The following is a 25,686-nucleotide window of genomic DNA, read 5'->3' as shown; positions in this document are numbered from 1 at the left end:
TGTACACAGAAAAAATGCACAAAAGCCCATTTCTGGGTTTTTTTTTTTTTTAGTAGATTATATCTTAAAGTGAGGACAGTAGTTTTGTAACTAAAGCGCAAAATGGATGACTAACAATTTCGAAGTCTGTCTGGATTTTAGTTTATAAGTGTTTCTTGCAGGGTTTTGTGTACTACCAACTCTCAGAGTCTACATGCTACTAGGGTCCTCCCAAACTGCAACACCCTCTAGAATGCAGTTGTTATCCCCCACCAGGTAAGGGAATTTGAAAGTGGCTGTCCAATAACTCCAGTGCAAGTTACTTGTTATAATATCTTTACCATAATCCTAGATTTGCTTACAAATATGTGATTTAGTTAGTCTCTGGAGGGTATAAGTAAGTAAAGCTAGTAAAGTGTACGATTGTTTTGCCGCATGTGGCAGAAGTTTTCTGTTTTGACTTCTCTATGTGGCAGAAGTCAAAACTACACCCAACGCCTGGACAGGGACTTGAACCCTAGACCCTCAGATTAAAAGTCTGATGCTCTACCGACTGAGCTACCCAGGCTCTTTTACGAAAACTTTGTTCATTCTTTAAATAATGTAATCCCATCAGTAATCGGATCGCCAAGAAAAGCTGCAGGAAATCCATAGTTTCAGAAACTACCAGGGTTGTGGCTCAATCACCTAAGCCATTTTATCACCAAGCAGATAATTTAACCTCCACACTGTACTTTCATTAAACAGCCTATTAATGTGCACAATTGCAGGGAGAATGAAGATTATTCCTATATTGCCAAAGGGAGTTCGTTGCTCTGGGCAGGGGGATCCTTGGAGACCGAATTTGCAGGCTCCCTCGCCATCTTCGAGAGAGGAACCAGGAGGAGGAGACCGTTTTAAGGAACGATTGGCCTAATTGAGGAGAATGCTCGAGAGAATTAAAAAATGTGGAAGGAAGATGAAGGTTCTCTGTTGCCCCATTTGGTATTTTTCCCACACTTTCAGAAATGGAATGTCTAGGTTCTTCAGAGCTAGGAGGAAATAAAAATACAAGTCCTCCTCTAATTTTCTCTTCGCATTTTGTCTGGAGCCCCAACTCATTCAAAGACAAGAATGGCCTGAGAGTTCAGGAAATAGTGCTCGTGGTTCGTTCAGTATTCATTAATTCGTGAGACACTTTGAGCACCTGTACAGAGGGACCATGGGGACAGAAACCCCACAGCAAATGTGGCAGAAGAGGAAGACAGGAAGAGACTTGTTCCATGAGGAGCTGTGCCAGACCTGGACTGCCTAACCCAGGACTATTTATTTTTGAGTCAGTAATTCTATTATTTAAAACATTAGGCCGGGCTCAGTGGCTCAAGCCTGTAACCCCAGCATTTTGGGAGGCTGATATGGGTGGATCACTTGAAGTCAGGAGTTTGAAACCAGCCTGGCCAACATGGCGAAACCCAGTTTCTAATTAAAAAAAAAAAAAATAGCTGGGCTTGGTGGTGGGCACCTGTAATCTCAGTTACTTGGGAGGGTGACGCAGGAGAATCGCTTGAACCCAGGAGGCAGAGGTTGTAGTGAGCCAAGATCGCACCATTGCCCTCCAGCCTGGGCGACAGAGCGAGACTCCATCTCAATAAACAAATAAATAAGCTTTTCTTTTCTCTTTTCTTTTCTTTTTTTTTTTTTTTTTTTTTTTTGAGACGCAGTCTTGCTCTGTCGCCCGGGCCAGAGTGCAGTAGCGCGATCTCAGCTCATTGCAAGCTCCGCTTCCTGGCCTCCTGGGTTCAGACCATTCTCCTGCCTCGCCCTCCCAAGTAGCTGAAACTACAGGCGCCCGCCACCACTCCCGGATAATTTTTTGTATTTTTTGAAGTAGTGGGCAGAAGGGGAGGCTGAGGTAGGAGAATGGCGTGAGCCCGGGAGGCAGAGCTTGCAGTGAGCCGAGATTGCGCCACTGCACTCCAGCCTGGGCGAGAGAACAAGACTCCATCTCAACAACAACAACAAAAAATTACCCCCACTTCCTGACAGTATCCAAAGCATGGCAAAGCCCTACTTTCTTAAACCCTCTCCAAAATCACCCCGCCAAAGTCTAAATTTTATAATTTTTTTTCTAACACCCTATTAGCGAGACACCCGTGGTTTCCACGGTGTGTGTTCTCCCTCACTGCAACATGTAATAAACCCAACTTGTTCAACTCCAGGTGTATCCCTGGAGGCCTTTGATGAGAGTGCGTTGGCACCAATTAGTTTGATGTATTTGTCTGTCTCCCTCCACTGCTCTACTTCTGTATCTTTGGTACCAATTACAGAATCAGAACCTGGCTATGCATTCAACAAATATTTGTGAAATGAAAGAATGAATGAATGAATGAATGAACAAATCAATAAAGTCAGCTTTGCCCACAGGAAAGCAAAAGGCTACATTCCTGAGCAGGGCAGGCCAAGAAAGCAGCAAATCTTGCCATATGCCTGGCTTCCAGAAAGGCTGGATTAGCGCAGCTGGAATAAAGCAGGCTATCATTAGAACATTGCCCTTCTTTCAGCTCTTTTTGGACCAGTGTGGTTTAGAAATCCTTTCCCTCTTTCTTCTTTCCTCTGTCCTTTCAATAAAAATTACGTATTTACAAATTTCTACATGGAATAATAGTAATAGCTCAGTCTTAAAATCTAGGTCTTAAAATATAGATAAGGAGAGGACTATAAGTTCCTATTTTCAGTCCTTTAACTTCTCTGTGAGAGTAAGTGGCAGGCATTTTGAGCATTCTTCCATAATTCTGCATGTCTTACCGTCTCCATTGTCCTCACCAGACCTTCTTCTTTTTCTTCACCTGCTGGCCTTTTTCTTTCCTTCCTCACATACCTTCTCCCCATCACTTTACTCTACCGGCCTAGTGGTATGGTGGGTGAAGTAAAGAGATCGATGTGATATATTCTAAGATAAGAGAGATGTGAGAGGCAGAAGAACAAGAACAGTGGTTCTCAACTAGGAGTGATTTTGCCAAAGTCTAGAGACATTTCCAGTTGTCACACTGAGGAAGGGTGCTACTTGCATCTAATGATTAGTTATCAGGGATGCTGCTAAACATTCTACAGTGCATGGGACAGCATCTGCAACCAACTAAGAATTATCTAGCCTAAAATGTCAGTAGTGCTGAGAATGGGAAACCCTGGATTAGGAAGAACCTCTCTCTTTGTTTTATAATCACTATTAAGTAATAAGTCATTTATTTGTTTCCTTTTGCTATTGCAACGTATTACCACAAACTTGGTAACTTAACACAAATTTATTCTCATACAGTCAGAAGTCCAAGATCAAGCAGGATTTTGTTCCTCCTGGAGGCTTCAAAAGAGAATCTGTTTCCTTGCCTTTTCCAGCTCTTAGCAGCCACCTGTATCCCTTGATTCAAGGCCCAGTCCTCCATTTTCTTTTTTCTTTCTTTCTTTCTTTCTTTCTTTCTTTTTTTTTTTTTGAGACAGAGTCTCACACTGCCGCCCAGGCTGGAGTGCAATGGTGTGATCTCGGCTCATTGCAACCTCTGCCTCCCAGGTTCAAGTGATTCTCCTTGCCTCAGCCTCCCAAGTAGCTGGGATTACAGGTGCCTGCCACCACGCCCAGCTAATTTTTTTGTATTTTTAGTAGAGATGGGGTTTCACCATGTTGGCCAGGCTGGTCTCAAACTCCTGACCTCGTAATCTGCCTGCCATGCCTTCCCAAAGTGCTGGGATTACAGGTGTGAGCCACCGTGCCAGGCTAGTCCTCCATTTTCAAAGCCCATACATCACTCTACCCTCTGGTTGCATCATCACATATTCTTTTTCTCTCTCTCTCACTCTTGACTTCCCTTTTATTATATTGGGCCCAACTGGATCATCCAAGATACTTTTCTCATCTCAAGATCCTAAACTTAATTACTTTGCAAAATCTCTTTTGCCATGTAAGGTAACGTATTCACAGGTTTCTGGGATTAGCATGTGGACATCTGTGAGGGGCCACTATTCAGCCTATCACAAATGGTTTCCTGACTTAACGTGAAAGATGTTCATGCACTGGTCACTTTTCATACTAGTATTTATTAGCTTTCAGAGGCTTTCATTTCCCATGAAAGACAATATAAATATTATAAGCAACAATTGGCATTCGGGTATCTAATTTTACCTATTTTGTGTGTGGTTGGTGATCTGGTGGTGTTTTGTTTGCTTAGTTTTGCCTGCTTAATTAAATTTGTTTGTTTCTCAGATAGAATACCCAGAATATTACTTTGAAACAATGTAGAGAAGTAATACCATGAGAACTTTGAGCCAAATATCAGGAATTTGAATTCAAGTCCCCCAAATGAACTCCTCTAAAAGGTAAAATTTTCTTGTTCCTAGAAATGTCATCAAATTCCAGTAGCTGACAATTTCAACTATTCCTGCCCTACTTCATATTACCCTAGTCCAACATGATCTATGTTATGGGTCAGCCAATGTTTTCTGTAAAAAGATCAGATGGGTCAAGAGGAAAACTCAAGGGTATTCTGTAAGTTTTATATTGTAAGAGAAAAAACAACATTTGTTTGTTTGTTTTGAGATGGAGTCTCACTCTGTCGGCCAGGCTGGAGTGCAATGGCGCAATCTCAGCTCACTGCAACATCCACCTCCCAGGTTCAAGTGATTCTCCTGCCTCAGCCTCCTGAGTAGCTGAGATTACAGGCACCCACCATCAAGCCAGGCTAATTTTTGTATTTTCGTATTTTGTAAAGACAGGGTTTCACTATGTTGGCCAAGCTGGTCTTGAACTCCTGACCTCAGGTGATCCACCCGACTTGCCCTCCCGCAGTGCTGGGATTATAGGCATGAGCCACCACGCTCAGCTGAGAAAACAACACTGTTAACAAAATTTAAAATATAACTATAGAATTGAGCAATATTTTTTCTAGTATAGGCCTACTAATGAAAAGAATGAGATTCTTTTGGAGGGAATAATGTTTCAGTTACTTGAAATTCAAAGTTAGCACTCCCTATTATCAAGTAAACTAAACAGTATTGGTAACATCTATCCATCTATCCACACATCAAGAGCCAGGGGAAATCATTCAAAGGCATTTGCCTTTGTTGCAATTGACTACTAACATTACTCACAATGTTTTCAGCTCTTAGCAGAGCTCTGTTCTAAAGGTTGGCTGTTCAGGTTTCTATTGGAACTAACTCATAGGATAGGATTGCTTTCTCTTCTTTCCTTCTTTCCATCTTATTTCCAACCAAATTTTAGTGTCTCTCACTCTTTGCTTTGGTTCAGTTAAATAATCATAGGCACAGAATATTTGTCACTCTTAAATAATACTTTTTATCTTAGTTATTAGAGATTGTACAGTGAAATTAAATTCTGCAGTATTGCTCCATACGCCTTCAAATTTTTAGTTATACCATCTCTATATTGTCATAGCATATACCGTTTCCATTTTCTCTAGTTATTGTTATCTTTCTCAGTGTTTTGGTAATCTGCAGTTTAATATATTCAGTGCCCCATGTTAATTCTTTTGTTGTAATTTCCCCAGTCATTTTATGTGTTTGTTTGTTTGCCTAGAATACTTTGAGTAGTTGTTTATTGAAGGAAAATCTATGTGATCAATATATCCTGACCTCTTGCATTTTTAAGTGTTTAATCCAGAATATTTGACTTAAAAATGCAGCTTATCTGAATATATACAACCCCTTATTCACCCTATATTTCCTTAAGTGTATAGTAGGTGTTGCTCTACTGTCTTTAGGCATTTGATGCTGTTGTAGAGAAATCAGATGCCAATACGATTTTCTTTCCCCTGGTGTTGACTTGACATTTGTAGCTGCTACCCAAATATTTTTTTATCTTCAAAGTCAAATAACAATACTAGAAATTATCCTATTTGAGATCAATTTTCTCTGGTATGCTTTGTGATCTTTCAATAGATACATTCAAATTTTCTTTTAGATTATGAATATTTTATCATGTAATGCAAATTCTGCTCTGTTTCAATAATTCTTATCTTGGAGGGGGGAATTCCACTTATGTGGGTTTGTTGTTGTTGTTGTTGTTGTTGTTGTTGTTGTTGTTGTTGTTGTTCGAGACAGAGTCTCACTCTGTTGCCCAGGCAGGAGTGCAGTGGCGAGATCTTGGCTCATGCAACCTCCACCTCCCGGGTTCAAGCGATGCTCCTGCCTCAGCCTCCCAAATAGCTGGGATTACTGGCGTACACCATCATGCCCAGCTGATTTTTGTATTTTTAGTAGAGAAGGAGTTTCACCATTATGGCCAGGCTGGTCTCAAACTCCTGGCCTCATGTGATTTGCCTGCCTTGGCCTCTCAAAGTGCTAGGATTACAGAGGTGAGCCACCAAGTCCCTCCACACATCTGTGTATTTTTAAAATCTCCCTTGCCTATATTCTGCATTAGTAGTTGGCAAAATTTTTCTGTAAAAGATCAGATAGTAAATATTTTAGGCTTTGCAGGCCATATGGTCTGCAGCTACTCAACTCTGGCACTGAGAAGGGTAGCATGAAAGCAGCAACATATAATATAATAGCACATGAATGAGTACGACTGTGTTCCAAAAACCTTTATTTAAATAAAGCTTAATTTGAATTTTAAACTGAAAATAAAATTTTATATCATTTTTATATGTTATAAAATTCTTTTCATTTTTTGAGCCATTTAAAAATAGAAAAAACATTCTTAGCTCAAGGCCACACAAGAATAGGTGGTAGGCTTGATTTGGTCCACAGCTGTAGATCATCAACACCTGCTCTATATCTATAATTATTTTTACAATTAATTTGATTACATTTTTGTTGTTCTTCTATTTTTCATGTCTATTCTCACTATCCACTTACATGTTATCAGTGGTACCCGCCTTGTGCTTTTTGTAATTTTAGTCTTCAATCCTGAATATTTTTTTCCTTTGTCTCTATGAGTTCTGTAATTTTCTGTTTCACAGTCTTTATTTTTCTTATCATGAAATATTTATTTCTGGCAATGTATTTCCTGAATTCTTGTGTTTCTGCTTTGTGTTTTTTTTCTTTATAGCCATTATTGCTTCTGTTTAACCCAAAAGTATCTGAGACAGGTCTCGATCAATTTATAAAGTTTATTTTGCCAAGATTAAGGACACACCCATGACACAGCCTCAGGAGGTCCTGACGACATGTGCTCAAGGTAGTCGAAGTACAGCTTGCTTTTTTTTTCTTTTGAGAAGGAGTTTCACTTTTGTTGCCCAGGCTGGAGTGCAATGGCGCGATCTCGGCTCACCACAACCTCTGCCTCCTGGGTTCAAGTGATTCTCCTGCCTCAGCCTCCCAAGTAGCTGGGATGACAGGCATGCACTACCATGCCCGGCTAATTTTTTATTTTTTGTATTTTTAGTAGAGACGGGATTTCTCCATGTTCGTCAGGCTGGTCTCGAACTCCCAATCTCAGGTGATCTGCCAGCCTCAGCCTCCCAAAGTGCTGGGATTACAGGCGTGAGCTACTGTGCCCGGCCTTACAGCTTGCTTTTATACATTTTAGGGAGACATGATGTTACCGGAAAGGAGTCCCAATCCAGACCCAAGAGAGGGTTCTTGGATCTCGTGCAAGGAAAGAATTCTGGGCGAGTCCATAGAGTAAAAAGCAAGTTTTTAAAGAAAGTAAAGGAATAATGGCCACTCTATAGACAGAGCAGCAGCATACGCTGCTCTGCAGCTTATTCTTATAGTAATTTCTTGATCATATGCTAAACAAGGGGTGGATTATTCCATGACTTTTGCTGGAAAGGGGTGGGCAATTCCCGGAACTGAGGCTTCCTCAGATCATACAGACCTCATAGGGTAACCTCCGGAGGTTGCCATGGCATCTGTAAACTCATGATGCTGGTGGGAGTATCTTTTTGAATGCTAATGAGTTATAATTAGCCTATAATGAGCAGTGAGAACGGCCAGAAGTCACTCTCCTCGCCATGTTGGTTTTGGTAGGTTTTGGCCGGCTTCTTTACCGCACCCTTTTATCTGTGAGGTTTTTGTGACCTGTAACTTGTGGCGACCTCCTCTCTCATCCTGTGACTAAGAATTTCTGAACCTCCTGGGAATGCAGCCCAGTAGGTCTCAGCCTTATTTCACCCAGCCGGTATTCAAGAGGGAGTGGCTCTGGTTCCAATGCCTCTGACAATGAGCCATCAATCAGTAGGTGTAAGATGCACATTGGTTCGGTCTGATAAGGCAGGACAACTAAAAGTAGGGGGTTAAAAGTCGGTAAGAGACAAAAGGTTGCATTATTTTGAGTCCTTGATAAGCCTTCCGCTGAAAACACAATTTAGTCTGGCTCAGTGAATCTGCATTTTTACGTAAACAATAGGGCAGATGAAGCAATCAGTTACACGTGTCTCAGGTGAGCCTCAGAGGGAGACTTTGAGTTCTCTCTGTTCTTTGTCCACAAGGAATTTCCTTGTGGGCGAATTGTGAGGGAGTTATGTACCTTCTTATCTTTGTACCTATCTTATTCAGGAATAAAACGGGAGGCAGGTTTCCCTGACATAGTTCCCAGCTTGACTTTTCCTTTGGTTTAGTGATTTTTGGGGTCCTGATATTTATTTTCCTTTCATACCTCCTTATAATTTTTTATAAATTAATCATGAATTATGTTATTTTATATTCTTCTTTGTAGCCATATTTTTGGGCAAACTTGTATATAGAAAGATCAGACTGCAATTTTTGTATTTATTTTTATTGCAGCTATCTGTGGATACCAGCATACTTCTTTTGTGTGTGCGTGTGATGGAGTCTCACTCCGTTGCCCAGGCTGGAGTGCAATGGCACCATCTTGGCTCACGGCCACCCCCACCTCCTGGGTTCAAGTGATTCTCTTGCCTCAGCCTCTGAGTAGTTGGGGTTACAGGTGTGCGTCACCACACCTGGCTAGCTTTTGTATTTTTAGTAGAAATCAGGTTTCACCATGTTGGCCAGGCTGGTCTTGAACTCCTGACCTCAGGTGATCCTCTTGCCTCAACTTCCCAAAGTGCTGAGATTACAGGAGTGAGCCACTGCGCCCGGCTCAGCATACTTCATTTTCTGTTCAGATATAAGTGAGACAGATTTTCCTGAACTGGTAGCATAGGCCCCTGTGAGAGCAGAGAAGGCAGGGTAACTGTGTAGACTTCAGATGTCAAAGATTCTCCATTGTGTTGCTTCAATAAAAGCCTGAGGTTGGCACCTCTGCAATCATGCTTCTCTTGGCTTTCAAAACCTAGCCCAGGTCTGGAGGGTTTTTGCCCACAGCTCTGAAATACTTAGACTTCTTTTTACGGACAAAAGTAATGAATGGCATTGCTTGATGTTTCAAGACGAAGTACCAATTCAAACACAAGCATTTTTTTTTTTTTTTTTTTTTAATGAGACGGAGTGTAGTCTCCTTCTGTTGCCCAAGCTGGAGTGCAGTGTCATGATCTCAGTTTACTGCAACCTCCACCTCCTGGGTTCAAGCAATTCCCCTGCCTCGGGCTCCCAATACCTGGGACTACAGGCGCGTACCACCACGGCCGGCTAATCTTTGTGTTTTTAGTAGATACGGGGTTTCACCATGTTAGCCAGAGTGGTCTCGAACTCCTGACCTCAGGTGATCCATCCGCCTCAGCCTCCCAAAGTGCTGGGGTTACAGGTGTGAGCCACTGTGCCCAGCAACACAAGCACTTTCTAAACTTTCCTACCCTCCTTCAGCCACGACATTGTCTGGTATAATCTCAGTTCCATTTGCAGAAATTTCAGCTCAGGGTTGGTTCTCTCCTTCTAGAAGAGAGAGGCAGCTCAATATTTCTGAAGCCTGCTCCCTATCAGATTCCTCTGCGTTTCCTCTTCTCTGGGAACTAACTCCATTTGACTGCTATTTGGTTTCCTAGGCATGCATTGTGAAGTTATCAGGCGTTTAAGGTGTTGTAGATTCACTGTTTTGTTCCTACGTAAAAGTTCTTTGTGCTCTTTATGATATTTCGGTGGGGTATCTGAAAGATTTCAAGCTAAGCGGCTGCCACACCCCTCCCAGCTACTGTCCTTGGACCCAGGCAAGCCAGGCTCCTGCTCTTGTCCCTCGCCGGAGGGAGCGCAGCGTTTTGGAACACCTTCCTCCAAATTCCAAGTCTGCGACTCTAGTCTTTAGCACAGTCCCGGCACTGGGGTGGCTACCCGATCCGAGAAAGAGACCCAGAGCGTGGGTCGCTCCTATTGACAAGTGTGGCATTTCTTACATGGGATCGTCAGAAATTTGGCTGCCAAAACGGAACTGACGCACTGATCTAGGGTGACCTTCACTCACATCGGACACAGTTTGGGTCTCTGGGCTACCGATGGGCCACCGCCAATTCTTGACCTTCAGCCGCAGTGTGGATTCATGCGGCTGCTCTCACCACCCGTGTTGTCACCTGGAGGCTACCTCGTGTCTGCACCCGACAGCAGAGGGGGAGCGGTAGCAGGAGTCTTTTATACCCTGTGCTCTATCCCCACTTCCGCCCCTGGCCCCATGGCGGTCGCCCATCCCCGCGACTGGCTCCACACCTAGTGTCAGGTTGTCCCCAGGGAGGGGCAACACTTCTCTTTCTCTCGAGGACTCTTGAGACCGTTGCCTCACGGCGCCAACAGGCCCATATGACTGATGTCCCCTCTTGACGCCAATCAATGTGATGACATCATTCTAGACAAGGGCAGACATTCCTTGCATGAATAGGACCGCTCTTCTAACTCCACCTTCAAGACCTTTGCCTTCTAGTGGCCATGTATGGAATGCAGCGTGCAATGCAATCAACAACGGAAAGAAATCACATTTTAAGAATGTAAAACTTTGTTCTTCGTTTTCGCATTAAAATTCTGACAAGAGATAAATGTAACTCGACCAGAAAAACGAACAATTGTTCATATTATCCTGCATATTCTGGGTAAGACTTGCCTTAGTGGTCATTAACAAAGCACAGTAACAACCTTTCCGAGAGTCACTATAAACTGGCATTTATTGGTAACAGATGGGCACACTCCTTCACTGGAGGTCACACCTCCTTTTAAGGTAGCCCTCAAGACTCTATCCTCCTGGGTTCAAGTAATTAAACTATCCCCATGCCTTTTCTTATACAGGGGCGATACCCCTACCGTTACTTGTCCTGGAGAACTATCCCTGAGGGTTTTTTCCTACCTTGTAACATCTTTATAAGTATTCCCAACATTAAAAATAAAAACTAATGCATTCTGTATGTCTCACTAGAAGTTCCTTTAGTATCCCTGTAGTAGTTTAAAATGTACAGTATTACTAGAAGGTTTGCTGTGAAATACATAAGCCTCACTGTCCCCTGATTTCTTACATCACCCTAGGTAGATACCAATGAAATTAACATTTGTTTTTCTTCTTGGATTTACAGACTTGTAATTTCCTAAATAATATGCATAACTGATATTATTAATTGATTTAGACAATTAATTGATTTAGACAATTTAGGCCTAACTGGCAGAGATCTGAGAGAGGGTGAGGGAAAAGTGCTAATCTCATCCAGAAATCTCCTCACAGACATACCCAGAAATAATGCTTAATCTGGGTATCCTGTGGTCCATGCAAGGTGTCACATAAAATTAACCATCACAGATACATACTATGAGGTATTGATTTTGGCATTTAAATGTTAGATAAATAAAATAATGATGATTGTGGGAAAAGTCAGAAATTGAATGATATGTACATAAAATATAATTTATAGAATATAAAAAGACATGCACAAAATATCATTACATATTCTTCTAGAAAACATTATCATAAAATGTAAACACTTAATTCATTAGAATGGTTTCCTATGAAAAAGAATGATATAGGGAATAGGCTATATAGATAAAAATAAATTAATCAATTGATTAAGATGGTCTTAGATTAAGTAATCAAAAAATTTAACAAAATACTATGAGATATTCAAAATAATTGGTGATCTCTGTGGTGCTTTTTTTTTTTTTTCCTTTGTGACAGTCTTGCTTTGTTGCCTAGGCTGGAGTGGTGCAGTGGCACAATCTCAGCTCACTGCAACCTCTGCCTCCCAGGTTCAAGCAATTCTCATGCCTCAGCCTCCCAAGTACCTGGAATTATAGGCATGTGCCATCATGCCCAACTAATTTTTGAATTTTTAGTGGAGACATGGTTTCACCATGTTGCCCAGGCTAGTCTCCTGAGCTCAAGTGATCCAATAGCCTCAGCCTCCCGAAGTGCTGGGATTACAAGCATGAGCCACCTCGCCTGGCCCGTGGTGCGTTTTTTGAAAATGAAAATTCTGCTTCCACTCGTGAAAAATGAATTGCTAGGAGAATTGTCCCCCGGCTATAAAAAAATTAGAAAAATAGAAAAAATATATAATACAGCTCTTAGATACCACTGTTTTGGAAACAGACAGTGCCAGCTCGTAATACTTGAGAGAAGAGAAACAGAAAATGTGAGCCGGGTGATTACATCAGTCAAGAGAATTTTGAAGAAGGAAAAGATAGTGGCATTTACCACACTAAGTATCATGACTTATTAGAAGTCTCAAGACATTCAGAGCATGCATTGTTGGTGCAAGGATAAACAAAATGTCATAGAACAGAGAGCTCAGAAATCATCTGCACATATGTGTAAATTTAATACATGATAAAGGTGGCATTGCAGCTGGAGTAAGAGAGTATAATTTACTGAGAAATCTATACAGGAATAAATAGGGGTAAGAAGCTGCGAATCTATCACACCCCCTTTCATTGCCTGACTAGATGTAATTTATATCATAAGAAGAGGAGTGTGTAGTGGATAATAAATATTCTACATATGGTGAGTCATGACATTAGCTGATCTTAGTGAAAGGGTACATCATTTCCAAATTGTTGTGCAAGGTGGGGGGGAAAATCCACCATGTCAAATGGCATGTTTCTTTGTTTGTTTGTTTGTTTGTTTTTGAGACGGAGTCTCGCTCTGTCGCCCAGGCTGGAGTCTAGTGGCGCAAACTTGGCTCACTGCAAGCTCCGCCTCCGGGGTGCACGCCATTCTCCTGCCTCAGCCTCCCGAGTAGCTGGGACTACAGGCGCCTGCTACCAGGTCAGGCTAATTTTCTTTTTAATGTATTTTTAGTAGAGACGGGTTTCACCGTGTTAGCCAAGATGGTCTCGATCTCCTGACCTCGTCATCCACCTGCCTTGGCCTCCCAAAGTGCTGGGATTACAGGCGTGAGCCACCGCGCCCGGCTTGGCATGGTTTTTAAAAACGGCTTTATTGGGGGATTTATTTTGTTAAGTAAGCAAAGGCACAGGTTGATCAATTCTCTCTTTATTCCACATGGGAGCATGCCAGGCACAGGCATTGCTGGAAATACAGCAGGTCTGCGGTCGACAAGAAGGTATCTTTCCTCTATTTCTCACCCTCCACAAACAGAAGAGCCTTTTCCAAGAACTGTCAGTGACAGTGGGCCAGACCACCTGATGGCAGGAAATCTGGATTTAAGGTGCGACGTGTTTGTAATATAATAATACAATCCATGCTATGGCATATTACGTAATTCATATAAAGAATGAAATAACACTACATAAGTTAAATGATATCACTACAGTCAAAGATGAGTGGAGATATACATCTATATATGTATATATGTGTGTATACATATATGCATATATATGTATCTTCCCAGAAATATATTACATATTATTAATGTTAACATACATATAAAATTTCTGGGAAGATGCACAGGATACTTGAAACTAGGCACCAGTGGAGGGAATTAAGGAAGTAGTGTTCTAGGATGAAAAGGAGACATTTTCCAGCTCTATTTGTACAGTTGGGTGGGGGGAGGACTTTTACCAATCTTTGTTTTGGATCAAAATCGGTGCTGGACATCCTCATCCATAATATTTCATTTAAAAGCGAATTTAATTTTAATTAATTTCTTAGAGCTGAAATATTTGCACTACCAACGATCACTTATTAAGGTTCAGGATGAGATGAAGAGCAGACTTGAGTTTTGAGTTTTCACCAGCTAGAAAACTGGCGTGTTTCCAAATGGAAGCTGCAGAATTCTTACAGGCACAGTTTAGAACATCTGCCAGCGATTCTCAAGCAGAGGCTGGGATAACAATAAGTTTATCTGCCCCAGAAAGTTGTTTTTCATAAGGAAGAAACAGTTACTGGTATTCATTTTAATATCCAACTTTTATTATTTTCCCTTTGATTTGGTCATCTAGTGACTGCAGACGTCTATACGTGGCAACGTTTCTGAAGAAGCTCCTCAGATGTTAACACTACAAGCAGAAAATAAATTACAGGAAAATGGGATTCGCTGACTGGGTAAAACGTCCAATTAATTAATATAAGGAGAAATTACTGGTACAGGTATCCACTCAGATCACAAAATTCACCATGCGACTCTGGCGGGACTCGAACCCGCAACCTTTGAATCTCTTGATTTAGGCTAGAAGTCCAATGCGCTATCCATTGCGCCACAGAGCCTGCTTGAGCTCCCTCCTTTTGTCCTGAGGTTGGTAATTAATTTGACTATTCATGTAATAAGTTTCCTGAAAACATTCTGCTCCAGTCACCGTGAAAGTTCAATAAACACAAAAATGAGACAACACAAGGGATACGCAATCCCTGACACGGAGGAGTTACTAAGCCTTTCAATAACTATTTTCACTTGTGCCAAGAAATAAAGAAAAATTTAGCGAGATTCCGTCTCAAAAAAAAAAAAAAAAAAAAAAAAAAAAAAAAAAAAAAAAGCGAGACTCCGTCTCCAGAATAATTGGAGAGCTTCCGGACAGCTGAACACGTGGAGGTTTCTGGAGGGTGGCAGGCCCAGAGAGTGCTTGGAAGCTCGGCGCCCCTTCTCCCATACCTTGCCCTGCTTGCCTCTTCATTTGTATCCTTTGCGATATCCTTTATAATAAACCAGTAAACCCTATAGCCTGGCGCCCGCAACATGGGAGGTGCAGGTGGCTTGCTCCGAGGATGTGGACTTGCCCTGCACCGTCCCCTGGGAACCGCAGGTGCCCTACATGGTCTCCTGCGTCAAGCTATTGGAGGGCGGTGAAGAGAGGGTGGAGGCACCCCAGGAAGATCTGCGCCTCAGCACAGCGCTATCATCAGAAGGGCCAAAATGGCTCTTCTGGGTTCCCAGTGAAAGACCCTATTCCCTGAAGATCCGAAACACTACCAGCTGCAACCCGTGGACATACAAGTGCACTCTGCAGGCACCAGAAGGGCAGAGAAACCTAAGTGGCAAGGTGATCCTGAGAGTGATAAGATGCCCTAAACACCGTAGAGAATTTTAAGAAATACAAAGCTGGAGCCGGGCACGGTGGCTCACGCCTGTAATCCCAGCACTTTGGGAGGCCGAGGTGGGCGGATCACTAGGTCAGGGGTTCGAGACCAGCCTGCCCAACATGGTGAAACTCCATCTGTACTGAAAATACAAAAATTAGCCGGGCATGGTGGTGCGCGCCTGCAGACCCAGCTACTCAGGAGGCTGAGGCAGGAGATTCGCTTGAACCAGGGAGGCAGAGGTTTCAGTGAGCCGAGACTGCACCACTGCACCCCCAGCCTGGGTGATAGAGCGAGACTCTGTCTCAAAAAAAAAAAAAGAAAGAAAGGAAAAAAGAAAAAGAAACGCAGAGTTGGGATTTTGCTGTTGTTGTCTCTGGTTGTTTTCTACTTAACACTCACCATTTTCACTTGTAAGTTTGCATGATTACAGAGTATTTACCCGGATTTTTCTAAAACCGGCATGGAATGAGCTTTTCTCCCAGTTACCTCCCCGAATAAACATTTGGGGCCAGTAACTCTTTGCAAGACAGAACTTGTATAAGTAGGATTTCTACAGATTTTTTTTCCTAAAGCTGAGGACTCAGTGGTATGTCTGTCACACTGGAGAAGAGAATGAGTTCTACACTGAAGAAGTGTGAAGTCCTGTGAAGTCCTTCATCTGAGTGAAAACACTGGGAAGTGGATCATCCCACCCCATTTTTCTATGAGCAGGCCTTGAAAATCATCACATGACCATATAGCTTGGAGTCACCGCTATTTCTCCATGGCTATCTTTTTAGCGATTTATGCAGCTATCCAGTCATATAAAAGCTATGCTGAGATGCAGCTGGAAAAGGGTCTTGGGGAAATACGAAAGCCCCCAGCTGGCCCCGTGACAGATCCTGAGGATAGCTGTCCTCTTCTACATCTGGGGAACATCTTTTTTAATGTACTGTGTTTCATCATACCAGCCCAGATGTTTTATGTCTGGGAAAAATTGACAGATCAAGCTGTGAGACAGTGGGAAATATTTAGCAAATAATTTCCTGGTGTGAGGGTCCTGCTATTACTAAGGAATATTCTGTGTACAAAGAAATAACAGTTCAATGGATTATTCCCCAGCAGGACTGGGGAATTATTCCAGCAGGATTATTCCCCAGCAGGGTGTTTTCATCTGGGAAAGACATCCATAAACAAGCAATAAAGAAAAGTGCCACAATTATTTTTGCATCTTTATGTACTTGTCAAAGAAGGATTTGTATTTTTCTCCTTTTGAAAACTATATAGTTAGATTGCGTTGTGAACTGACAAGCAGCCTGGATATGGAGAGTGAGAAGTCCGAGAAGGTGACAACAGGATAGAGAGGTATTTAGTGATGGGCTGGAAATGCTGGGCCAACCATGCACTGTGGATGCTCGCCCCACTAACTGGCTGTATGATCTAAGGCAAGTTCCTTATGGTTTCTGCTTTCTTTGTTGTAAGTCAAAAGGCTATTGCATGGGCTGATTAAAATACCATACATGAGGCCAGGCGCTGTGGCTCATGCCTGTAATCCCAGCACTTTGGGAGGCTGAGGCGAGCGGATCACCTGAGGTCAGGAGTTTGAGACCAGCCTGGCCAACATGGCGAAACCCAATCTCTACTTAAAAATACAAAAATAAGCCGGGCATGGTGGCGCCTGCCTATAGTTCCAGCTACTTGGGAGGCTGAGGCAGGAGAATCGCTTGAACCTGGGAGGCGGAGGTTGCAGTGAGCGGAGATGGCGCCACTGCACTCCATCTTGGGTGACAGAGCCAGACTCCATCTCAAACAAATAAATAAAAAATAAAATAACGTGAAAATGCTTTTAAAAAGTATGAAGCATTATGCAAATTGGAAACTTCCATCTTAAGTTTATTAGAAAAAAACATGTACATGTTAAGGTTATTAGAAAAACATAAAAATACAATTAAAAAAAGAAACTCCATTGAGTCATTATCCTCGCTATTATGGTGGTGTTCTGGGGATGAGAGGATACCTTTCACTTCTCATGTTTTCCATCATTCCAAACAAAGAAGATCACAAAGAAGCTTTTCCCATAGTCTTCTGCAGGAATTCCTTTGGGGGAAGCTAGGAGGCTAGGTCCATGGTCTGTTCTTGAAGCACCAGCCAAAAGCATTCCAAGGTATGGACATATGGGAGCCACTGGCAGAAGGGACTTCACTAAATGCTGCACTGCCATTTTAGCAATTGCTGGGTTTCTCTGTTCAAGCTTGGGCCCTTCCCTTCCTGTTTTCCAAAGACATTTTATTGCTTTAGTTGTGTGTTCATTGCCCCCACTAATATTAGGGTGTAAAAGGGATACTAAGTTCATTTTGTGTTTTTGCATCTTTCATAGCTTTCATGTTATTAAATGTACACATGGTGGGAAAAAAAAGAATAGTTCGACCAAGGATCAAAATCCATATCTCATTTAATCTGGCCTCTCCAACTCCATGCTTGGGACAGTTGATTTCACAGAATGGAATCTGAGGAACTTCCAACATTTGACAATGGATGCATAGCCGAGCCCCGTAAGTCCCTTTCCTCTAGCTCCAGTCCAGAGTTTTCTCTCGAAAGATAGGCCCTTCTTGTTCGTTCTTTTTCATATCTGTGTTTTTGTTTGTGTTTAAGAAGGAGTTTCGTGAGTTTTGTCAACAAGCTCACAGAGCAAACGATGACATTGTGGCACAAATTTACTGCGTCCAGGTGGCTTTAGAACTCTCCCAGGTTTTCTAACTTGGGAATTTTCTTTTAGCGGCTGTTCGGACTGAGATGTAAAAACGCCATTTTCTTTGCTTTTCCGCCTTTCAGTGACACGGTGTGGCCCAGCGGTACTTGCTCCGTTAGGGGCGGTCAATTAAGTGGCTTCTTGTCGTCCTGGACAGAAAGGAACGAAGTCGTTGAAAGTGACGCTCAAGCGCGGGAGAATCCAAGTTTGGCGAAATGAAACTGGCGACCATTTGTGGTCTGAGAAACGGGAGGAGAATTGTGGAGGGAAGAGAAGAAATCTCAGGTGATCTGCGACCCAAAGATGGCTTGGTGCAATGTGACAGAAACAAATACGACCGTCACTGGAGGGTTGGAATCCATGCCTCCACGGCGAGATCGAATCCAATGGTTAAGAGCTTTAAGGTCATTCATTCGTCCCTATACGCTAGTTAACTATAGACAGTGAGGAACTTCTCTGGCCCGATGACCTCTCAACTTTATATCGCATCCAGAAAAGAAAATACTGTAATTAATTCTGAAATTTGCAGGAAGCAAAACAAACAAAATGCGAGCTCTGAACTGTTTGCAAAAACGCAACGCAGAAAGGAGTTTTAAACCGGAGCTGAAGATTGAGCTGGGGGGAAAAGTTCTTGCATCCCTAGATCCTCGAAGCCCAGGTTACTTATCACGGGTTTCGGGGCACACTCGCTTCCCACTCCCCTCTCCCCTCCCGGCCGGCATCTCTTTCTCAGAACTTGGTTTCTTCCACGGACCACACTGCCCATGAAGAACTTAGTTTCTTGGAGAGGAACCACCCTTCCTTCTTCAGAATTGAAAACCAGCCAATAAGCCTCCGAATCTCTTTTTCTTTTTACTGAGTCTTTTATGAAGCCCACAGAAAGGCTCTCATTCTCTGAAGTGATGGAGGAGGTAGGGAGGGTACAGATTACATCAAAGAATTTCCCTCTGTGGTCTCTACGCTGCAGAAGGGAGGCATTTGACATAATTCTTACTAACATGAAATTTGAGGCCAGGCGTAGTGGCTCACGCCTGTAATCTCAACACTTTGGGAGGCCGAGGAGGGCGGATCACGAGGTCAGGAGATCGAGACCATCCTGGCCAACATGGTGAAACCCAGTCTCTATTGAAAATACAAAAGTTAGCCGGGCGTGGTGGCCGGCACTACTCGGGAGGCTGAGGCACAAGAATCGCTTGAACCCAGGAGGCGGAGGTTCAGTGAGCCGAGATCGCCAGTGCACTCCAACCTGGCAACAGAGCGAGACTCGCGAGACTCCGTTTCAAAAAAAAGGAAAATATATTAGAGCTATCTAATTTTTAGTGGATTCACTTTTGTTTGTAAATTTTTAAAAATCCAATTTCTTTCCAATTAAGTGTGGTTTGACTCTCATTTCTCATCAACTTTGGGACTATGACTCTGATGGCATTAACCTGGGCTGCTTCTTCCCTAGCTCAAAGGATTACTATGTATTCAAAAGTGCAGTTGAGGCCGGGCGTGGTGGCTCACGCCTGTAATCAAAGCTATTTGGGAGGCCAAGGGGGGCGGATAACTTGAGGTCAGGAGTTTGAGACCAGTCTGGCCAACATGGTGAAACCCCATCTCCACTAAAAATACAAAAACATTAGCTCGGCGTGATGGTGCGCGCCTGTGATTCCAGCTACTCAGGAGGCTGAGGCACGAGAATCACTTGAACCCGGGAGGCGGAAGTTGCAGTGAGCCGAGATCGCGCCACTGCACACTCCAGACTGGGCGACAGAGTGAGACTTCGTCTCAAAAAACAAACAGACCAAAAAACCCCAAAACAAAAGTGCATTTGAAGAGGAAAGCCGGCAGAGTCTGTGAAGAGCTGAGCAGAGGAGCCTAACTGAAAAAGGAGGATTCTGTGACTGTCTCTCCTTCAGAAAAATTTCACGCTCTGCTCCTTAGTGAAGGAGTGATGGGTGTTCCAAAGAAGTCTCTTTCCAAGGGAGGGAGGACATAGGAGCCAAAAGAACACGCACAGTCCCAGAGAACAGGTTTTCCAAGAAGCTAGTCTAGCTCTGTTTTTCCTCCTTCTAGATAAGATCTGTTAAGCTATCTAATTACAGAATTCCCCACTGCTTTCAGACAGCATCTAATCAAGAACAATCTCTGCTTCTTTAAAACTTCCCCTAAAATCACCTAACACAAGATGTGTAGATCCTGTAAGTATTTATACTTTATAATAATCTTACCGAGATGCCCTACGCTTCCTTATGGTGTGTGTTCTTGCTTGCTGTAAGGAATAATAAACCTAATTTATTCAACTACAGGTGTATTTCTGAATATTTTTGGCTGGAGGATGTTGGCACACTTTATATTCTATATGACTTCAAAATATGGGGAGAGGAGGAAAAGAGACCAATGTGCTACTATTGCTGGTTTCGGGGAGGTGGGATTATGAGTGTTCTTTCTCCTCCCCTCCACACCCCCAAGTGTGAGTTAGCTATCATTACGCAAGTTTTTCTTTTTCTTTCTTTCTTTTTTTTTTTTTTTAGAAGGAGTTTCGCTCTTGTTGCCCAGGCTGGAGTGCAGTGGCACGATCTCGGCTCACCGCAACCTCCGTCCGCCTCGCGGGTTTAAACGGTTCTCCTCCCTCAGTCTCCCGAGTAGCTGGGATTACAGGCGTGCGCTACCACGCCCAGCTAATTTTTTTTGTATTTTTAGTAGAGATGGGGTTTCTCCTTGTTGGTCAGGCTGTTCTCGAACTCCCGTCCTCAGGTGATTCGCCCACCTCAGCCTCCCACAATGGTGGGATTACAGGCGTGAGCCACCGCGCCCGGCACATTTTTCTAATTAATTAAGATTAAGACCGGGCGCGGTGGCTCACGCCTCTAATCCGAACACTTTGGGAGGCCCAGGGGGGCGGATCACCTGAAGTTGGGAGTTCGCGACCAGCCTGATCAACATAGAGAAACCCCGTATCTACTAAAAATACAAAATTAGAGGGGCGTAGTGGCGCATGGCTGTAATCTCAGCTACTCGGGAGGCTGAGGCAGGAGAATCGCTTGAACCCGGGAGACGGAGGTTGCGGTGAGCTGAGACCATGCCATTGCACTCCAGCCTGGGCAACAAGAGCTAAATTCCGTCTCAAAAAAGAAAGAAAAGAAAAAGAGAGAGAAAGAAAGAGAGACATTTATTTCACATATTGACACAAGAAAGATGAACCCTCGAAATGTAGATCCAAGGACTTTGATGTCGTTGAATGTTTTCCTTAAGTAGTCCTTGGTTTGATCAACTGTCTTGTTCAGTAACTTTCACAATCATATGCTTTTTGAATTTGTTAGTTACTGAAATAATTCCTCTAATGAGCATGTTACCTCTAATGAGCATTTAGAGGTTTGTAGAATTCATGAAGCCTTCTTTGTCCTTCTCACCTGAGAATATTTAATCGAACTTTAAACATTATTTTGCATATATATTTTGATTAAAAATTCTTATAAACTTTTTATTCATAACAAAAGATTGCGACTTTCAAATAATTTTTCAGAAACCCTCATGACAGAGGCCTGCTCCAAAAATAGTCCTAAAAGGACAGGCAGAAAATAAATAAATATTTATTTATGTATTTATTTTTGAGAAGGAATTTTACTCTAGTTGCCCAGGCTGGAGTTGCTGGAGTGCAATGGCTCAGTCTCGGCTCACTGCAACCTCCGCCTCCCGAGTTCAAGCAATCCTCCTGTCTCAGCCTCCGGAGTAGCTGGGATTACAGGCATATGCCACCACGCCCAGCTAATTTTTGTATTTTTAGTAGAGACAGGGTTTCATCTTATTGGTCATGCTGGTCTGGAACTCATAACCTCAGGTGATCTACCCGCCTCGGCCTCCCAAAGTGCTGGGATTACAGGTGTGAGCCACCGCGCCCAGTTGAAAATAAAGATTTAAAATACATTATACAATCTTTTAAAGCAAATGACTGCACGTTTTCCAAAGATGGCCAATAGAAAAACACATTAGTAATGCTCTGGTTCGATATAAAGATCTATATATAGAAAGTAAGGGTGAAGCATTCTTACTTTCCATGGCCACATTTATTCTGTTTATCAGTCATGACATAATTAACCTTCTTTAGGTACAGATAAAAGGAAATTATTTGATTTTGAAAAAGATTCAGTTTTCTGGAAAAAAACTTTCTCCGTGATTTATGAATTAAATAGAATGCTATGTAAAAGGCACTTTGTTACTTCCGGTTAAATATAATATATTAAAACCAAACAATTAGCTTTCTCAAGATGCAGCAAATTCATTTTGCCGATCAACATTTTTCTGACCATAAAGTGGGATCTGTACATCTATGCATCTTGGGATCTGGCATCCACATTTAGAGTTTTTTGTTTTTTGGTTTTTTGTTTTTGTTTTTTTCATTTCATTTCATTTCTACAGAGCATCTGGACATTCTGCTAAAGGAACTGGCGAGTTACAAACGTAAAAAGGAGAACTGGAAATGTGCTTTATTGGTTAAATTGGTTTGATCAACCATTGCATTGTTCACAAAATTAAACCAAGTAGTCAATTTTTTAGAAAGTAACTAGGATCTGTTAGGATCTAGGATTTTCCAGGAAAAGAACTCACGGGCCGGCTTTACTTGCAAATTTCTTCTTAACCCGTCTGGAAAGTGAGAGCGCATTGTCATTTGCAAAACAATTTCCCAAACACAATGAGATAAATATTTTAGGTTTACATTTAGGGGCTTAGGGACACCAAGTGAGAAGATCCAGAGGTTTTCTGTATCGTTTTTCTCTCCCTCAGCTTAGCTGAGGGATGATTTCCTTTTCTGAAATCCATTAAGCAACAGTGTCATTCAGTGAGGAGAGATTGGTCTCCTGGAAGTTCTAGCAGAAGGTCCCATCGTCTAGCAGAAGGTCCCATCGTCTAGCAGAAGGTCCCAGGTTTAAAACTAGGATTAAGGCCGGGCTCCACCTCCGTGGTGAGTAAATTTGTTTTCAGTTTCGAGGACTCCAGCAACCAACACAGAGCCAAACTTGCCCCCAGGGGAGCTGGTTTCTGAATTGACCCGGTTTGTTCAAAATAAAGATGCTCGTGTGGTGGATACACTCATCTTAGTGCTTCCGAAATTCTGTCATGTCTGTAGTCGTGCTGTCATGTCTGTAGTCGTGGCCGAGTGGTTAAGGCGATGGACTAGAAATCCATTGGGGTCTCCCCGCGCAGGTTCGAATCCTGCCGGCTACGTTTGAAATTTTACCCTAAAATGGGGTCAGGTTAATATAATACGGAAAATACAGGAGAACTTGTATCATCTTTCACCCCTCTGGTTAATGTAAAGCGGAACGCACAGGAGCACTTATATCATCGTTAGCCCCTCTCTAATTCTACCCTGGCGGTGTATGTGTTTGCTGTCAAAATGTCGCTGAGCTGCCCGAAGTAAATAAGCTAGTAACCACAGTAATCCTCCTTCACTGGCAACGTGCAGTGCTCCAGGGTCTCACCGGGTTTTCTCTCCTCCAAACCCTGCTCAAAGTAAACTCTTTCAAGAGCTCGGTGAAAGTGTTTCTCACAGAAACCATGGAGAATGTACAGTCTATGCCACAAATGGGAGCTATCTGTATTTTTAAAAAGTATTAAGTAAAATTGACTTTTAAAAAGCACTTACATGTATATACACATAGCCATTACCATATCAGGATACACACCAGTTCTATCAATCCATAAGCCTCCCTAGCATTGTTCCTTTATAGTCTCATCCTAATCCCACACATAGCAGCTGACAATCATAAATACTCTTTCCATTTGTATATTTTGGCCTTTTGGAAAATGTCGTAGAAATGGAATCATACAGTATGTAACTTTTTGAGATCAGCTTCTTTTGCTTGGCGTAATGCCTTAAGACTTACCCAAGTTGGCTGGGAGCGGTGGCTCACGCCTGTAATCCCAGCACTTTGGGAGGCCGAGGAGGACGGATCACGAGGTCAGGAGATCGAGACCATCCTGGCTAACACGATGAAACCCTGTCTCTACTAAAAATACAAAAAATTAGCCGGGCGTGGTGGCGGGCGCCTGTAGTCCCAGCTACTCGGAAGGCTGAGCCAGGAAAATGGCGCGAACCCGGGAGGTGGAGCTTGCAGTGAGCCTAGATCGCGCCGCTGCACTCCAGCCTGGGATACAGAGCAAGACTCCGTCTCAAAAAAAAGAAATAAATGAAGATTTTCCCAAGTTGTTACAAATATCAAAATTTCATTCCTTTTTGCTCTTGAATAGAATTCCATTGCACGGATGTACCACAGTTTATCCACTCATTGAAGGACATTTGTGTTGTGTGACATTTGTTTCCAGTTTGGGGCAATTGTGAAAAAAAAAAGTTGCATTTCATAATGGCTAATGATGTCAAACATCTTTTTGTGTGCTTATTTGCCATCCTTAAACTCTGTTTGGTAAAGTGTTTATGCCTTTACCCAATTTTTATAGGGTTGTTTTCTTATTGCTGAGTTTTAAGGATTCTTTATATATTCTAGATAAAATTTCTCTATCAGATACATGACTTACAAATATTTTCTGCAGTCTTTATTTTTTTCAATGTCTTAACAGTTTCTTTTGCAGAGCAAATGTGTTAAAAGTTGATTAAGTCCAATGTATTTTTTTTTTCTTTTTTGGAAAGTGCCATATCTAACAACCCATCACCCAACTCAAGGTCATGTGGATATTCTGTTATGTTTTCTTTTAACAGTTTTATAGTTTTATGTTTACATTTGCATATATGATCAATTTTTTAATTAATTTTTGTATAAATTGTTAGATTTATGTTAGGATATCTTTTCTTTCTTCCTTCCACTTTTCCTTCCACTTCTTTCTTCCACACCTTCCTTACTTTTTTTCCTTCCTTCCTTTCTCTCCTTTTCTCTCCTTTCTTTCTTTCCTTTGCATATGGATAGCCCATTGTCCCAATATTATTTGTCGAACAATTTTAATTTCTTCATTTATTTTATTTGCACCTTCGTCAAAAATCAATTCGCCATATTTGTGTAAATTTATTCCTGGAATCTCTGTTCTGATTAATTGATCTACATGTTTATATTTCTGCCAATACCTTACTATCTTGATTACTGAAGTTTGTATTAAATCTGAAAATCAGGTAATGTGATTATTCACTGCATTTTTTCCAAATTGATTTAGCTATTCTAATTCTTTCATCTATCCATATAAAGTTTAGAATCAGCTTTTCTCTATCTCCAAAAAATTCTACTGGAATTTTGATAGCAATTGCATTACATCTATACTCAATTTGGGGAGAACACATAGGATAATTCTGGTGTTCTTTTTCCATCCTTACACTCTTTTGTTTACTCTTTTATTATCAGAGTCTTCAAATAGTGATTTCATGCATTCTGCCCATAACTTATAGTTGTGTTTGATAGGAGAAAAAATGTAAAACACACTTCATCTCACCTGGAAATAGTAACTTGGGGTACTATCTTTTTACGATAATGAAACAAGATCTCCTAGAAATAAAGAATAAAGTAGCAGGGGAAAAGAAAAACATTTAATGAAGAATTTGGAAGTTACAGTTTAGAACTACTTCAAAAACAGTAGGAAAACATCAAAGATGGAAAATAGTAGTGGAAAGAAAATTGAACAACCCTTTCCAGAGATTCAATACCATCTGATTACTGGGAGTTCCAGCAAGACAAAGGAAAAGTGGAGGATAATTTTACCAAGAAATATAAGAAAAATT

The 25,686-nt window shown here is 42.0% G+C and overlaps 3 non-coding genes and 1 pseudogene across 3 annotated transcripts; 2 read left to right on the top strand and 2 right to left on the bottom strand.

Annotated features, from left to right (window-relative positions):
• Positions 1–474: 474 nt before the first annotated feature.
• Positions 475–547, bottom strand: TRNAK-UUU (transfer RNA lysine (anticodon UUU)). Its single transcript has one exon. It is a non-coding gene; the product is annotated as a tRNA-Lys (tRNA).
• A 12,875-nt stretch (positions 548–13,422) lies between these two features.
• LOC101145426 (CD83 antigen-like) lies at positions 13,423–15,794 on the top strand (annotated as a pseudogene).
• TRNAR-UCU (transfer RNA arginine (anticodon UCU)) lies at positions 14,357–14,443 on the bottom strand. The gene is given in 2 exon segments: positions 14,357–14,392; positions 14,407–14,443. It is a non-coding gene; the product is annotated as a tRNA-Arg (tRNA).
• A 7,313-nt stretch (positions 15,795–23,107) lies between the features above and the next one.
• TRNAS-AGA (transfer RNA serine (anticodon AGA)) lies at positions 23,108–23,189 on the top strand. Its single transcript has one exon. It is a non-coding gene; the product is annotated as a tRNA-Ser (tRNA).
• Positions 23,190–25,686: the final 2,497 nt, after the last annotated feature.

Source organism: Gorilla gorilla, chromosome 5 (assembly GCF_029281585.2).
Source record: "Gorilla gorilla gorilla isolate KB3781 chromosome 5, NHGRI_mGorGor1-v2.1_pri, whole genome shotgun sequence".
NCBI classification, from domain to species: Eukaryota; Metazoa; Chordata; class Mammalia; order Primates; family Hominidae; genus Gorilla; species Gorilla gorilla.
The sequence above is the reverse complement of the archived record's forward strand: the minus strand, read 5'-3'. Positions and strand labels throughout refer to the sequence as shown.